General features: G+C 42.0%; 1 protein-coding gene across 3 annotated transcripts in view; it reads right to left on the reverse strand.

Annotated features, from left to right (window-relative positions):
• The window catches only part of wipf1b (WAS/WASL interacting protein family, member 1b), a 110,932-nt gene that overhangs the window by 61,937 nt on the left and 33,105 nt on the right, over window positions 1-15,890 (reverse strand). Inside the window, exon 1 of one of the 3 annotated variants that reach the window (XM_078228427.1) lies at window positions 9,853-9,962. The exons of the other annotated variants lie outside the window; for them this stretch is intronic. The gene's annotated coding sequence lies outside the window, so the exon portion shown is untranslated. Of the gene's footprint in view, window positions 1-9,852; window positions 9,963-15,890 lie in introns of those variants that run through there. 3 annotated transcript variants of the gene reach the window in all.

Consider the following 15,890-nt stretch of genomic DNA (forward strand, 5'->3'; position numbering starts at 1 on the left):
CTTTCAACACTCAGGAAGCTCAACATCATCCAGGCCAAAGCAGCTCACTTGATTGGCATCCCATCCACCATCAACGCAACTGGCAGCGGTGTTTACCATCTAGAAGATACACTGTAGCAAGGCTCCTTTAACAGCAGCTTCCAAACCCATGACCTCTACCACATGGTAAGGACAGCAGATGCAGGGGTAAACACCACTTGGAAGTTTACCTCCAAGTCACATGCCATCCTGAATTGGAATTGTACCGTTATTTCACTGCAACTGGGTCAAAATTCTGGAACTGACTTCCTAATAGCACAGTGGGTGTTCCTACAACACATCAACTGTAGCAGTTCAGGAAGGCAGCTCGCTACTACATTCTTGAAGGCAATTAGGGATGGGCAATAAATGTTGGCCTAGCCAGTGATGCTCACATTTTGTGAACTAACACAAAAGAATCTCCAAACTATCCAACATGTAAGAATCATCTTGGACCATTGTATAGATTTTCGCTACATTTCTCGCTTTTTGTCAATAGATGCCATGACTGTAAAATTTTATACATCAACCTCAGAAGACTACGTTTTTAAAGTTTATTTATTAGTCACAAGTAAGGCTTACATTAACACTGCAATGAAGTTACCGTGAAAATCCCCTAGTCCCCATGCTTTGGTGCCTGTTCGGGTCAATGCACCTAACCCCTCACCAGTCAGTTCACGTATCGGCAAGAATCACAGCTGGTCTCCACTAGCAAGGGAGGAGCTCCACAGTGGGGAACTCTGCAGGGGGTTGGAGACAAGGGGGAGCCCTGCAGATGGGGGAGGAGGGTGATCGGTGGGGGTGGGAGTTGCAGGGTGGGCCATGGAGGGGGTCATGATGGGGGACTCATCTGCAGGGTCCTGATGCCCCTATGTTGGGGACCTGTTTTGCTATGTGGGGGGGGGGGGGGGGGTTACACTGCCAATGATTGGGTGGGGGAGGGGGGGTTTTCTTGCTGGTAGGAGGTCTCCCAGTTCACTTGTTCAGCACTTAGAATTGTTTTGGTAAGATTGCATCCTTGGAGTTCCACTGCCCTGATCACAACCTCTAGTGTACCTATAGGCAAAAAATGTGGTTAAGGCACAGCAATGAAATTACTACTGTTCCACTGAATTCCATAATATGACATAAACATCAAAAACAATTTATTTTCAGGAGAGTTTTTACATCATGTCTCCAATATGTAAAGACTAATGGGATTACAGTTATTTAAACTCTAAAAGAAAACAGGCTAATTAAAAACTTGTTTATGCACCAAAATAAAATATTGGGCTGAATCAATACTTTAGCCCTAGTCAATTTAAACTTCAAGTTTATCAAACTAAACTAAAAAGTAAAGCTGCAAAATCAGAACACCATCATACTTTCTCATTATTTCCGCTCTGAAACACACTTTTTTTCCCTCAATGGTTCAATGTAACCTTTAGCTGAATTTCTCGTTTGCAACTTGGTGTCTAGCTATTTCTGGGAAAATTTTGAAAAACGAATTTGTTTAAATTGCCAGAACATGAAGAAAAATATTCTAGTACAGCTGACTGAAAAAAAATTAATCCTGGGAAATTAAGTAGGCTCTGCATGTTTAAAGACTTTGCAATCTAAACTTGGCTTATGTCACAGCCCTGGATTGAATAATGACATGCAAACTCTGTTGTTTTTGGATGATACTGAAGCCTTCAAGTAAAAAGTTTAATAAAGGCATGAAATGACTCAAAGCTTCATTTTTCCAATGTGAACAAAGTCAACTTTCTTAACCGTTCCTCATACTGTTCTGCATTTTTAGTCAGAAAACATCCATCTCCCAAACACAGCCAAGTGTCATCAGATGCAACACCATATAATGTGTCAATGAGTGGGCACCGCACTGATAAAACTCCCGGTCGGAGACAAGAAATGCCAGTCACTTGAGGATATCAAACTTATAACCTTTCATTCAGATGCGAAATACAACTTAGCTTATATATTTATTCAACTGATAAACTATGTTATGTCAATCATTTTATTTGAACTAGGTAGATTGAAGTAGATTCGGAAATAATTGAAACAAAATAGTTTGTAAATTAGAGATCAAATACAATATGCGGCTTTACAAATGCCAGCCTTATGAATTGATTTTTTTCTGTAAAATATGCTTTCCATTTCGTTACAGTAGTATTGATGACCTGTTTATTTAGATAATTGGATGTTAATAAGATTAAAGATTTATTTCAATTTGGAAATTCAGACACCAAAGGGCAAAAAAACTACAGGTTACAATCAGTTTGGAAATAACAAAACATAGTCGTGTTTACCCCAACACAAATGTTATATTTTATTTATTAATTAGTCACAAGTAGGCTTACATTAACACTGCGATGAAGTTACTGTGAAAATCCCCTAGTCATCACACCCCGGCGCCTGTTCAGGTACACCGAAAGAGAATTTAGCATGGCCAATCCACCTAACCAGCACATCTTTCAGACTGTGGGAGGAAACCAGCGCACCTGGAGGAAACCCATGCAGACATGGGGAGAACGTGTAAACTCCATACAGACAGTGACCCAAGCCGGGAATCGAACCCGGCTGTTGACTGTTTATAAAAGTACTTTAGTTCAAGTCACATCTCAGGACATGCTTTCATACTACTGTTTTGAAAATGATGGACTTGGAAAGAAGGGTTGCTTCGTGTCTGTAAATATATTAATTAAGCACCAAAACAATGTTTTTATCATAATGTTACTATCACTACGAAAATGACAATGGTTTGCAAAATTGTCACATTTAAAAAATTGTATAGGTAGGTGAGTTTTAATTTAAAATTAGGTTCAAGAACATCCGGGGGGGGGGGGGGGGGGGAGAAGAGGGGAGGGCAGTGAGAGAGCGCGGGTTAAACGGAAGGTAAAAGTAGAATCCATTTCATCTGAAGAGCAATTTCAAAGAAATCTTGAAAGAGACAATGCTACAAATCAAAAAACTACAATTCTGTAATACCAACATTTCTTGTCATGCCTAAAGTCACAACTTCACTGCCATTGTTGTGGCAGACAGTTTCTTAGCTCAGAAAAACCATTGTGCTCAGGAAGTAGCTTCAGCCATTACAATATCACATAAGTCTTTAAATCCCACACAATAATTTACCCCAAAATTACTATATAATTTGCTATTTTCTGAAGCTTTCAACAAGTGAGGTTCCTCAAGCCTCTATATGTTAAATAACTGATTTTACAGCACCACAGGAACATACAAACAGAGCTGCCTTTTAGTCTCGAGTCCGTTTCATTATTCTTTGAGATCATGGCTAATCTGCGACTGAAGTCCATACACTTACCTTTGCCCCATAACTCTTAATATCTTTGGATACCAAAATCCATTGATATGAGATTTAAAATTACAAACTGATCTAGCATCAATTATCATTTACAGAAGAGTTCCAAACTTTTTTCACCCTTTTGGGTGTAGAATTCTTTCCTAATCTCACTTCTAAAAGTCTGCCTCTAATCTTTAGACTATAGCTATTGACTTAGGGCTGAAATCTCCCATGGGCTTGTGAAAACTCAACCTGCACAATGCTGCATCTTTCAAAATGCATACCCAATCTAAGTGTGACTTTGCCTGGGATTTTTGTCTTTTCATAGAGGTCAGACCAGCAATGTATTTTGCGAGCCACAGTGGAATTCATAAGGAGTGTGGGTGCAGGGAAAGACCAGTTAGAAGGCTGACCTTGATTCTCGAACACAACAGCCGAGTTCCCAACATCCCTAAATCTCACCATCTACATGCCCCAATGTATACACTATGTGCAGTCCCCTGAAGCCATGGAAAAGTAATGGGGATTATTTTTAGAACTATTAAATAAAATTAAACCTCTAACAATTTAACCAAAACCTGAATTCAAATACAATATAATTGAACCTGGAAAGAAAAAATACTGCAGTGGAAATAAAAGTAATCTTTAAGTGCCTATTTAGTTTCCAACCAGCAAGAAACCATATCAAAGGCATATTCTGTGTTACAACCTCTTAAAAGTTTTAATTATTCTTGGATCAATAGACTACCTATCAAGCTTACAGCTTCTGAAATCCAGCCAAGCATTCAAAATGGCAACAACTGTCATGACAGAAGCTTCCAGTAAGGTTTCCTGAAACTGACAAAACATTTCAGAGTAGCCTGCCTGTCAATTAATGGAGCAGAGCGGGTGCAGATTGAATTTTTCACAAGCAGGGTTTAAACAGCTAGAGCTGTCAGCTGATTTAATTCATGGCACAAGACATGACAGCAGATGCTAACATGGCCTTTTTATATAACATTTTTAATGCACTATGGCTCTTCCTCCAATGTAAAAAGTACTGCAAAGCATGGTGACACTTAAAACAATGGTGGTCAATGTAAAGATCAAATTAACTTTGCAAGACAGATCCAAATGGTGAATTACTGCATTAAAAAGTATAGAATACAGCATCTAATATTGACATTTGAAGGTGTGCCTTTCAGAATGCTCCCCACTCTTCTTCAGCCTTGCCTTGATGATCATAAACTCTCCAAGGAGGTGCTTTATATTTAGGCTTCCAAATTCCACATTAGCACACAAAAACTGTGTGAAGGAGGAAATACAATTTTCCTGTGGCCCTCACAATGAGGACACTGACCTTGGAAGAAATTAGTGTGCATTTTGCGCCCAAGGCCATCGCAATTGGTGAAATAACCACATCAATATGATGTGGGGTTAGCCAGGCAGGTTATTTTTCCAGAAAAACAAGAAATAAAGTTCAGCATTTCATGACCCAATTCACATTTCCACTGGGAGATGGAAAATCCAGCTTCAGGATGCCCTTACTTTTAAAAATAGTTTCTATCTGTCCTATTCGTCCCACTCAATATCGTGGAAACTTCAATCAAGTCACCACTTAAACCAAGTTTGAGAAGGTAACCCTAGCTTGCATAATTTCTCCTCAAAATGTAACTCCCATAGGTAACATTCTGCATTCCCTCCAAGGCCAATATATCCTTTCTAAGTTCTGGTGTCCAGAGCTGTTCATAGTATTTCAAGTAAGGACTAAGCAAGGTTTTGTTTAGCTGAAGCAGGACTTCTACTCCACTGAATTCAAATCTTCCCAGATATACAAGTCAGCATTCCATCAGCCTTTTGACTCCTGATCTTCCTCTACCTGTTCATATTATGATTTTTTTCTGTCAAAGCAACTTGTTTATTAAAATAAATACAGCCGTCATCAATATTAATCCTGGATATTAAACATATCAACGTTCCTTTAGTAATAGTGAGGTGGCGAACCTACATCCACTCACCTGATGATGGAGCAGTGCTCCAAAAGCTCGTGATTCCAAATAAACCTGTTGGATGGGCGGCACGGTAGCACAGTGGTTAGCACTGCTGCTTCACAGCTCCAGGGACCTGGGTTCGATTCCCGGCTTGGGTCACTGTCTGTGTGGAGTTTGCACATTCTCCTCGTGTCTGCATGGGTTTCCTCCGGGTTCTCCGGTTTCCTCCCACAGTCCAAAGATGTGCGGGTTAGGTTGATTGGCCATGCTAAATTGCCCCTTAGAGTCCCGAGATGCGTAGGTTAGATGGATTAGCGGGTAAATATGTAGGGATATGGGGGTAGGGCCTGGGTGGGATTGTGGTCGGTGCAGGCTCGATGGGCCAAATGGCCTCTCTGCACTGTAGGGTTTCTATGATGATTCTATGATTTTAACCTGGTGTTGAGAGACTTCTTACAGAGCCCTTTTATAATAAATACACATACACAGAAATAAGAAAATCTGGCAAAACTAAAAGTAACACAGTCTTCACTGAGGATATCATGTTTGGTAATTGAACTGGATGTCCTGTTTATTAAATTGTTAGGATAGGGTTCCCAAAGTAAAGCACAAAATACATGATTGTAATTCTTAGACTGCATTTGATATCATAGTCAATTTGTTTAATGAGGAAGAAATATTCATGCAATCTGTTGATTTACTTTTATTTATCGTTAGGTTTTCTATGGAACCAAGTGTTACTTTGAATAATTTATCCATATATTTTTTTTAATGTGGCATTTTCACCTCCACATCATTGGGGGAGTGAACAAGAATTTCATCAGATTGAAGTAGTATTAATATTTCTGCAGTGCTGGTCAGACAAAATGGCAACAAGCAGCATCATTTTTGCTAGTGTTTACTCACTGACCACACTCTCCAGTTCTCATGTGTTTTTGCCTTCCACTCCCTAAACCTTCTGTCTCTATTTGTGTTTCAATTTTGTTCATCATTGTTTCTAACTGACTGCATTGTTCTTTCTTCCTCCAAATCTCACATTCTTTCCACTTGTCTCTCATTTTCTTTGCCTGCCTCTCACACCTAACTTCCCTGGCTCCTTTGTATGTTTCTCTCTCTTCACTTGCCCATTTCTCTCCTTTCCTAGAGAGACCAGGAACTTCAGGGAACAATCCTCTGCACCAACTCTCCGAAAGAGCATCTTACCCAGGCTCTATCCACGTAGCCCCATTGATCCCCCTAACCTACACATCTTGGACACTAAGGGGCAATTTAGAATGGTCAATCCATCTAACCTGCACATCTTTGGACTGTGGCAGGAAACCGGAGCACCCAGAGGAAACCCATGCGGGCACGGGGAGAACGTGCAAACTCCACACAGTCACCCAAGGCTGGAATTGAACCCAGCCCCCGATGCTGTGGGGCAGCAGTGCTAACCATTGTGCCACCTTGCCGTCCTTATTTAATAAAAAATGTTAATCAAATATATTGGATAATTTGGTATTTTTCAAATTGATAGATCATCTTTCCTGGTCACAATTAGAATTTTGAATTGGATAAATGTGCTTTTAAAAAGGACAGAACCATTGTACCACGTAATATACAATGAATGCATGGCTTGAATGCAATGGTAATGCAATGTTCCTTTATAGGCCACGGTCAAGGTAAATATTATTCGCCTGTTAAAGGAAATAAAAGGCAAATTTTTCCTATTTTGAGTTCTCTTTACAAAAACAAAATCAAATGAATCTTGAAGATTTCTTGTACAAAGAAGTGATCAGCGTCAGACATTTTATTACTAGACTGAAAATATATTACAACTGTTGACAGCTGATAGAAAAATAAGAGGGGAGGAAAAATAAAACTGGGGCAAAATATTTTAATACTCTGAGGAAACAACATGCATGCGAAAAGGTGCATCGGTGCCACAATAGTCGCCCAGCATTAACTCACTCAGAGAATGCTTTGTAAATATTTTATTATATTGCTTAAAAATTAAATTCCACCTGATGTAGTTTCCTTTTTTAAAAATCTTGGCCCCATGATTACTTGCGTTGACAAATAATAATACTTGAAAGGACAATTAAATGTATGACAAAGTATTCATAAGCAGCACATTATAGGCTGGTGAACAGAATTATTTCCTTGAAATACTGAATTTTACATCCAGTGATACACCAAGGTATTTACAACCTTCTATCAAAAATGATTAACTGCCCACATGCTATTTTGTTTAAAATGGAGTCAAACATTCAGAATGTTTGTGGAAGGGCTGATCTCCAAAATGAAAAACTGGTTGAATAAAATGATACATTTCCACAACTGTCAGAAACCAGAGCCCTGTTTTCCATAAATATCTCTTGGAAATATGTTGACAATGAACAATGAGACTTTTATAGCAAACCCAGTGTTACAAGAACTAGTGTTTTAGATATTGAGAGAGCAGGTCCTTTCAGGACAACTTTGATTTTAGGAACCAGTCAAATTCTTACCCAAATACCTTCAAGGATTATGATAAGATGATGATGATTTATCAGCCAAACCACAGAACTAATAATGTATTGACTTTTATAATCCCTATTCTTATATAATTTCTGAAAGAGATTTTCTGTATTAAAATAACTAAATTTTGATAACATAATTAAATACAATTTAGAAACTCAGTGTTACATTTCAATGCAATTGTTGCTAGTAAAAACAATATTCATGTCTCAGCAATTATGAAAGACAAAATGGAAGTACTCTATTTCCATTCAGACACTTCCGTTGTGTACTCTCAACCCCTACATTCCTTCACAATGTCACTGCTTTGCTTGACTAACAGAGCACAAAGTACACCCAGAAAGTAGTCTGAATCTGTAAATCTACAAATCTTTACTTCTGGTGAAATGGATAGACAAGTGCAACTGTAAAACTTTAAATGCCAATCATGTTTATATGTTTATTTTTTAAACAGATGTGAGAAAATAATTCTCTCTACAGGTTAGCATTTCTAGTCCATCAGCAAAGTCTTCAAAACCTTCAGGCTTCAAAAGTTACATTTTTTCATATTTCCTGTTTAATACAAGGCATCGAGCAGGTTTTAACACAGTTGCTAAATCAGCTAGTATTTGGGAAAAACACTGAACTTCTGCTTACGTTAGCACTTTGCTGAAAAACCCACACACATTCCAATTCCCCTACTTTTTGCTTCATGTAAAAGATAAATCTCCAGATCTCTGTCAATTCTTTAAAAATTGCTAAGATATATTAGTACAGATGTGGATGTCATTATCACGCTAACATACAAAAATTGTACCCCTTTAAATTCTACTGCCTTCACCCATGACACCAATGAAAATAACTTACTTCATTAAAAATAGTATTTTCAAGCTGAGCACATTGAAGCTACATATTGCTGTCTGAAGTTTTGTTTTAAATAAACTCCATACACTGTGCGGAACCTCAACAACCCCGACACTGAAATTTCAGACCAAATAAAAATACTCAATGGATGGTCAATAATTTTAACAATGTTAAGTACCAGCTTGATGTCCCTTTATGTAATGAAGTAAATTCAACATAGACTCAGTGGCTGACAAGAATTTAAGACATTTGCTGCTATTACAATTAAGATATTTAAAAGGGTTAGAATTCTCAGCACACACCCCCTCCTTTTATAGCCAAGTTGTGTTTCACCAATTTTCAACTGATTGTCCCACTGATGTGCATACACCAATTGTTTAAATTGAACTTGCTAAAACAAAAACCTATAAGAAGAATGGAGTGTTGTGTTTTTCAACACCATTGATGGAAAAATAGCAGCTGAAAGAGATTGGTTTTAGCACTTTGAAAGTTAAACACTAAAAACCTGCAAAAATCTTTCCCTATTCAAAAGGGTTGAAGAGTATTCTCCTGTGGAAAGAGTTTATTTAAATGGACCAGAAATACACTTCGTCAAATTGAATTTGTGCTCCAGCAACTTGTAATTTAAAAAAAATATTGTTAACATGGTTTTGATGTTATTGATCCAAATGTTTTGTTCTGAAAGTATGGTTATAAACAGCTTACAGTATAACAAAATACATTATTTGCCATATCAGCATTTTAAAGAAATGCTTTAAAGGATTCTAATATTTGTACTTCAAATCCATAAAAGTATATTGTAGAGTAAGTTCCTGCTGAAGAAAGTCACAGTGCAATATTGGATTTGTGTCTTCTGTATTGATCCATCTCAAATGTTACTCAAAGTCTTGTACGAATCAGAACATTTGAGTCCAAATTAATGTTTCTGATAAATTCTTCCAAACATGGTGAAGATATTTGTTCCATGTTTGTTTAGTATTTTGTTTCAAAAGAATTTCTAAAACGCAGCCTCTATTTTGAGCACGGCTGCTAGCTTTTGCAAACTTCAATGCTGCATTCATATTTCAGTTCCTCTAAATTGTGGTTTTAACTAGAGTACTCTGTCCTCTACAGCTTCATCTGTTGCAGACCTTTTGACTGTTCAAAATGTAGATTGGCTACAAAAACCAATCACTGAGGCATTGGAAATACCAAAGGGACTATTTAGCACTGTTTTATGTTTAAATTGAATTTGCTTACCTTTAGAATGTTTCAGTCTATTTCAAAAGCTTTAAATTTGTACAGTTCCCTGAAATTCTTTCTGCTTGCTTCCTGTTAGCTGCATGTTAAACGTCAGACTTCCTCACCGCACCTCATTTGCGATCAATGCTCTCACAAGAGTGGTTAAAGCTCATGGTGGAACAACACTATTGGCCTGTTTCCATCTTTCAACATTACATACAGTAAATGTAACAGTGACCTAAAAATAAAAGCCTTTACAACACTTGTCAAAGAAATACATTGACAACTTCTGCTGTATAACCTATACTGCTCATTTAAAATGAATTTGCATTTATATACTGTCTTTCATGACCTCTCAGGATATCCCAAAGCAACTTACAACCAATGAAATACTTTTGAGGTACAACCGCTGTTGTAATGTCAGTATGCATTTACATGCAGATAAGTAGCATCCTAAAATATTATTTGTTTTTCTTTAATATACCTGATAATTATTTTTATATTTTACCATCTTCACTGACCTCCAGATTTGCATTTTAAAAACAATAACCTTGCTAGGATTAACTAGTTTTCTAGAACCGCAACTTACAGTAGAAACAGCAGTGCTTGTGACTGCAGTATTTATAGCTGAACCAAAACAGAGTCGTCTTTTATTTTCACATCAACACATAAAATATATTTAGCCAGAATCATTTTTCCCCATACACATTTTGCTGAGCGAGCTCTCACTTATATTTCCTATATTTTTGCAAGAGTATTTTTTGAAGTTCAAGTTTCTTACATTTGCTAAGTTACTTGATCCACAAAGGAAGCAGCCAACATCCTTTTGACAGCTTACTACACAGCAGAAAGCTGTTCAATTTCCTCTTCAGTTTTTTTTAGGGTTTTGTCATCTGCAAAGTTTATATATCTGAACAAATCAAAGTAAATTGAGTTGCAAGTCACTCACATAAAAGAGTGTCTATAAATATTCAGGTGAATACTTAAATATTAAGTACATTCTAATAACTACATAGGTAGTTGTGTATATAACCTCTTCACTATAAACATGTGCACAGTCAGGCTAAGTTATACATGAATGGCCTTGAGAAAATTTCAAAGAATGTGGACTCCTTTGTTGTGGGTTCACTGCCACTCTTATCTGTTCTATTGCCCCCACTCCCTGCTGATTGCCACTTAACTTTTCTGGAACTGAAGTTCTTCCAAAACCATTCTGACAACAACGTTGACCATTTCTCAAAGGCCTCTAAATCCCATAAATACAATGCATTAATCAGCATTTGAATCCAAATATCAAAATACTAAATGATAGCTTAATTGCTCTATGCTATTTAATCTTAATATAACCAGATTTGTAGGATGTAGGAATGCAAGAGGATGGCACAGTTGTTAACACTGCTGCCTCACAGCACCAGGGACCTGGGTTCAATTCCGGCCTTAGGTGACTGTGTGGAATTTGCATATTAACCCCGTGTCCTCCGGGTGCCTCCCACAGTCCAAAGATATGCTGGTTAGGTGGATTGGCCATGCAAAGTTGTCCCTTGATGTCCAAAGATGTGTAGGTTAGGGGGGATTGGCCATGGTAAATGCGCAGCGTTACAGGCATAGGGAAGGGCCTGGGTGGGATGCTCTTTCGACCTCTTTCTGCATTGTAAGGATTGTATGATAATAAACAAAATAAAACTACGCAGATGTAATAGTCTTTAAAGGAATTACTTTAATCACAGAATAATCAGGAAATTAAACAAGATTCTTGCAGCTTCTCCAGCATACACTTCATTCTACAATCTTCCATTCTTTTTGAATATGAAATATTAAAATAGTGAAACATAGAGTCATACAGGTTTACAGCATGGAAACAGGCCCATATACGCCTAAGCTAATCCCAATTGCCTGCATTTGGCCCATATCCCTCTATACCCATCTTACCCATGTAACTACCTAAATGCTTTTTAAAAGACAACATTGTACCCGCCTCTACTACTACCTCTGGCAGCTTGTTCCAGACACTCACTGATGCACCATCAATCAAGCAAAGACTAGTTTGTATGCAAGAACAAATTGGCTTTTATTAGCAAAGACTTGGAGCACACCCATGCCGATGAACTGGTCCAGGCTGAGGCAGGGGGGTGGGGAGCAGTCACCTTTCTACCTGGACCAGGGGGAGGAGTCGTCCCGGGCAGGGCCGGCAGGGACGTGTCCAGGCATGTCACACACAGGCAATAAGCTAACAGTGGTTTACCACATTCACCTCCTATTTTTAAAAAAAAGAGTCCGGCGGGGGTGAGGTGGGTGGAATGATATTTACAGAATTACAAATTTAGTCTCTCAGGGGGCTTGATCTGCCGCTGCGACCGCCGTAGTGCCGGTTGTGGTGTCGGTTCAGGTGGCCGCAGTGTTGGATCAGGCGCCAGGTCGGAGTCGCTCGAGTCGTCTGTAGTCCCTTCAGATTGTCGGGTGCGTGGTGGCGGCTCCTGGGGCTCAGGCGTGCTGTATACGGGGGCTGGGGGAGCGTGCTGTGGCCCTGGTGCTATATGGACAACGTTGGGGGTGCGGGGTTGTGGGTCGTAGTGGTCCCTGGGGCACCTGCGGGTGCCAGGTCTCGAATAGAGACCGTGTCCTCCCGCCCATCGGGGTACGCCACATAGGCATATTGGGGGTTGGCGTGGAGGAGTTGGACCCTTTTGACCAGGGGGTCCGACTTATCGGTCCTCACGTGCTTCCGGAGCAGGACAGGGCCTGGGGACGTCAGCTATGAGGGTAGTGAGGTCCCCGAGGAGGACTTCCTAGGGAAAACAAACATTCTTTCATGAGGGGTAGCATTGGTAGATGTGCAAAGGAGTGATCTAATCGAGTGTAGTGCATCAGGGAGGACCTCTTGTCAGCGGGTGACTGGAAGACCGTTAGATCTCAGAGCTAGTAAAACGGCCTTCCAGACTGTCGCATTCTCCCTCTCTACCTGTCCGTTCCCCCTGGGGTTGTAGCTGGTGGTCCTACTCGAGGCTATACCTTTGGAGAGCAGGTATTGTCGCAGCTCATCAATCAAAGGAGGATCCCCGGTCGCTATGGATATAGCTAGGGAAACCGAACAGGATGAAGAGGCTGTGCAGGGCCCTGACGACAGTGGCCAAGGTCATATCCGGGCAGGGAATAGCGAAGGGGAAATGTGAATATTCGTCAATGACGTTGAGAAAGTATATGTTGCGGTCAGAAGAGGGGAGGGGGCCTTTGAAGTCGACGCTTAGGCGTTCGAAAGGGTGGGTGGCTTTTATGAGGTGTGCTCTGTCTGGCCGATAGAAGTGCGGCGTGCACTCTGCGCAGACCTGGCAGTGTCTGGTTATAGACCTGACTTCCTCAATGGAGTAGGGCAGGTTACGGGCTTTAATGAAGTGAAAAAACCTGGTGACCCCCGGGTGGCAGAGGCCATTGTGGAGAGTCTGCAATTTGTCTATTTGTGCACTGGCACATATTCCCCGGGACAGGGCGTCTGGAGGCTCATTGAGCTTCCCGGGCCGGTATAAGATGTCGTAACTGTAGGTGAAGAGCTCGATTCTCCACTTCAATATTTTATCGTTTTTGATCTTGCCCCGCTGCGTGTTATTAAACATGAATGCAACTGACCGTTGGTCCGTGAGTAGGGTGAATCGTTTACCAGCTAAGTAGTGGCGCCAGTGCCGTGCAGCTTCCACTATGGCTTGGGCCTCCTTTTCGACAGAGGAGTGTCGAATTTCAGGGCCTTGGAGGGTTCGTGAGAAGGCGGCCACGGGTCTGCTCACCTGGTTAAGGGTGGCGGCTAGGGCGAAGTCAGATGCATCGCTCTCCACCTGAAACGGGATGGATTCATCTACAACGTGCATCGTGGCCTTCGCGATGTCTGTTTTGATGCGGTCGAAGGCCAGGCAGGTCTCTGCTGTCAGGGGAAAAGAGGTGGATTTGATGAGCGGACGAGCTTTATCCGCAAATTTGGGGACCCACTGGGCGTAATACGAGAAGCAGCCCAGGCATCTCCTCAGTGCTTTGAGGCTGGTAGGGAGGGGGAGTTGCAGGAGGGGGAGTTGCAGGAGGGGACGCATGCGGTCGGGATCGGGATCAATGACCCCACTTTCCACAACACAACCAAGGATGGCGAGGCGGTGTGTGTGGAATACGCAATTCTCCTTATTATAGGTCAGATTTAGGAGTGTGACGGTGTGGAGGAATTTGTGGAGGTTGGCGTCGTGGTCCTGCTGATCATGGCCGCAGATGGTGACGTTATCCAGGTACGGGAAGGTGGCCTGCAGACCGTTCTGGTCTACCATTCGGTCCATCTCATGGTGGAAAACAGAGACCCCGTTGGTGACGCCGAAGGGGACCCTAAGGAAGTGATAGAGGCGGCCATCCGCCTTGAAGGCAGTATACTGGCAGTCCTCCGGGCAGATCGGGAGCTGGCGGTATGCAGACTTTAAGTCGATGGTGGAGAACACCCGATATTGCGCAATCTGATTAACCATGTCAGAGATGCGGGGAAGGGGATACGCATCCAGTTGCGTGTATCGGTTAATGGTCTGACTGTAGTCAATGACCATGCGATGTTTCTCCCCAGTTTTAACAACTACCACTTGGGCTCTCCAGGGGCTAGTACTGGCCTCAATGATCCCCTCCCCTAGGAGCCATTGCACTTTGGACCTGATAAAAGCTCTATCTCCAACACTATACCGTCTGCTCTTGGTGGCAATGGCTTGCAATCGGGGGTGAGATTTTCAAACAGTGAGGGGGGTGGGGGGGTGGTGTGAGGCGACTTTGAGGGTCGAGAGGCTGCAGGTGGTCCACGGTGGGCGATCCAAGAACTGGTGATTGCAAACGGAGAGCGGGGGAAAAAGGCCCATTATACTCCATGGTGACGCTCTTAAGGTGACTCAGGAAATCTAGCCCCAGGAGTACAGCAGCACAGAGTTGTGCTAACACGAGGAGCCTGAAATTTTTGTACACTGTGCCCCGTACAGTCAGGGTCGCCACGCAGTACCCGAGGACATCCACCGAGTGGGACTTTGAAGCCATGGAGATAGTTTGCTTCACTGGCAGTACTGAAAGGGCGTAGCAACTCACTGTGTTAGGGTGAATAAAGCTCTCCATACTCCCACAGTCAAATAAACAGTTTGTAATGCGACCGTTTACCTTGATGTCCATCATGGACCTGGCAAGTTGGTGAGGCCTGGATTGGTCCAGCGTAATCGAAGCCACCGGTGGATTTTGCGAGTAGTCGCACGCAGCACTACTGGGCTTGGAGGTCAATTTTGCTCTGCATGCCTTCATGTAATGGCCCTTCTTTCCACACCTGGAGCAGATCGCATCCTTCGCCGGGCAGCGTTGTCGGGGGTGCTTCCCTAGGCCGCAGAAGTAGCACTTCGGGCCTCCGGAGACTGCTGCAGCAGTCGGATCATTGGTGGGATGTGGCGTGGCGTAGACCTGCGGCCCTCCCGAGTACAGAGGTGGCGACGGCCACGGTGTCCACGATGCGCCCCTGTGGTCGGGGGTGTAGGCCTCGAGATTATGGAAGGCCACCTTTAACGAGTTGGCAAGCCACAGTCTTTTGTAGGTCCAGCCCACCCTGTTCCAGCAGTCGTTGTCGGATATAGTTTGACCTGATACCCGTGACATAGGCGTCTCTGATTAAGTCCTCAGTGTTTTGGGTGGCTGTTATGGTCTTGCAGTTGCAGGTCCTGCCAAGTGCTCGCAACGCACGCAGGAATTCATCACCCGATTCTCCTGGCTGTTGTCTGCGAGTAGCCAGAAGATGTCTGGCGTAGATTTCATTAGACTGTTTGTTGTACTGGCCTTTTAAAAGTTCAATCGCATCCTTGTAAGTTTCAACGTCTCTAATCATCGAGAATACTTGATCACCTACCCGGGCGTGGAGCACGTGTAGCTTGTCGGTTTCGGTCCGGATGACGGAGGAGGAGGAGAGGAAAGTTTCGAAACAGCGCAGCCAGTGATCGAAGCTGTTAGAGGCTCCTACAGCTTGAGGGTCCAATTCGAGTTTGTTGGGTTTCAGTATCTGCTCCATCCCAAAACTTTTG

Source organism: Mustelus asterias, chromosome 14 (assembly GCF_964213995.1).
Source record: "Mustelus asterias chromosome 14, sMusAst1.hap1.1, whole genome shotgun sequence".
Lineage (NCBI taxonomy): Eukaryota > Metazoa > Chordata > Chondrichthyes > Carcharhiniformes > Triakidae > Mustelus > Mustelus asterias.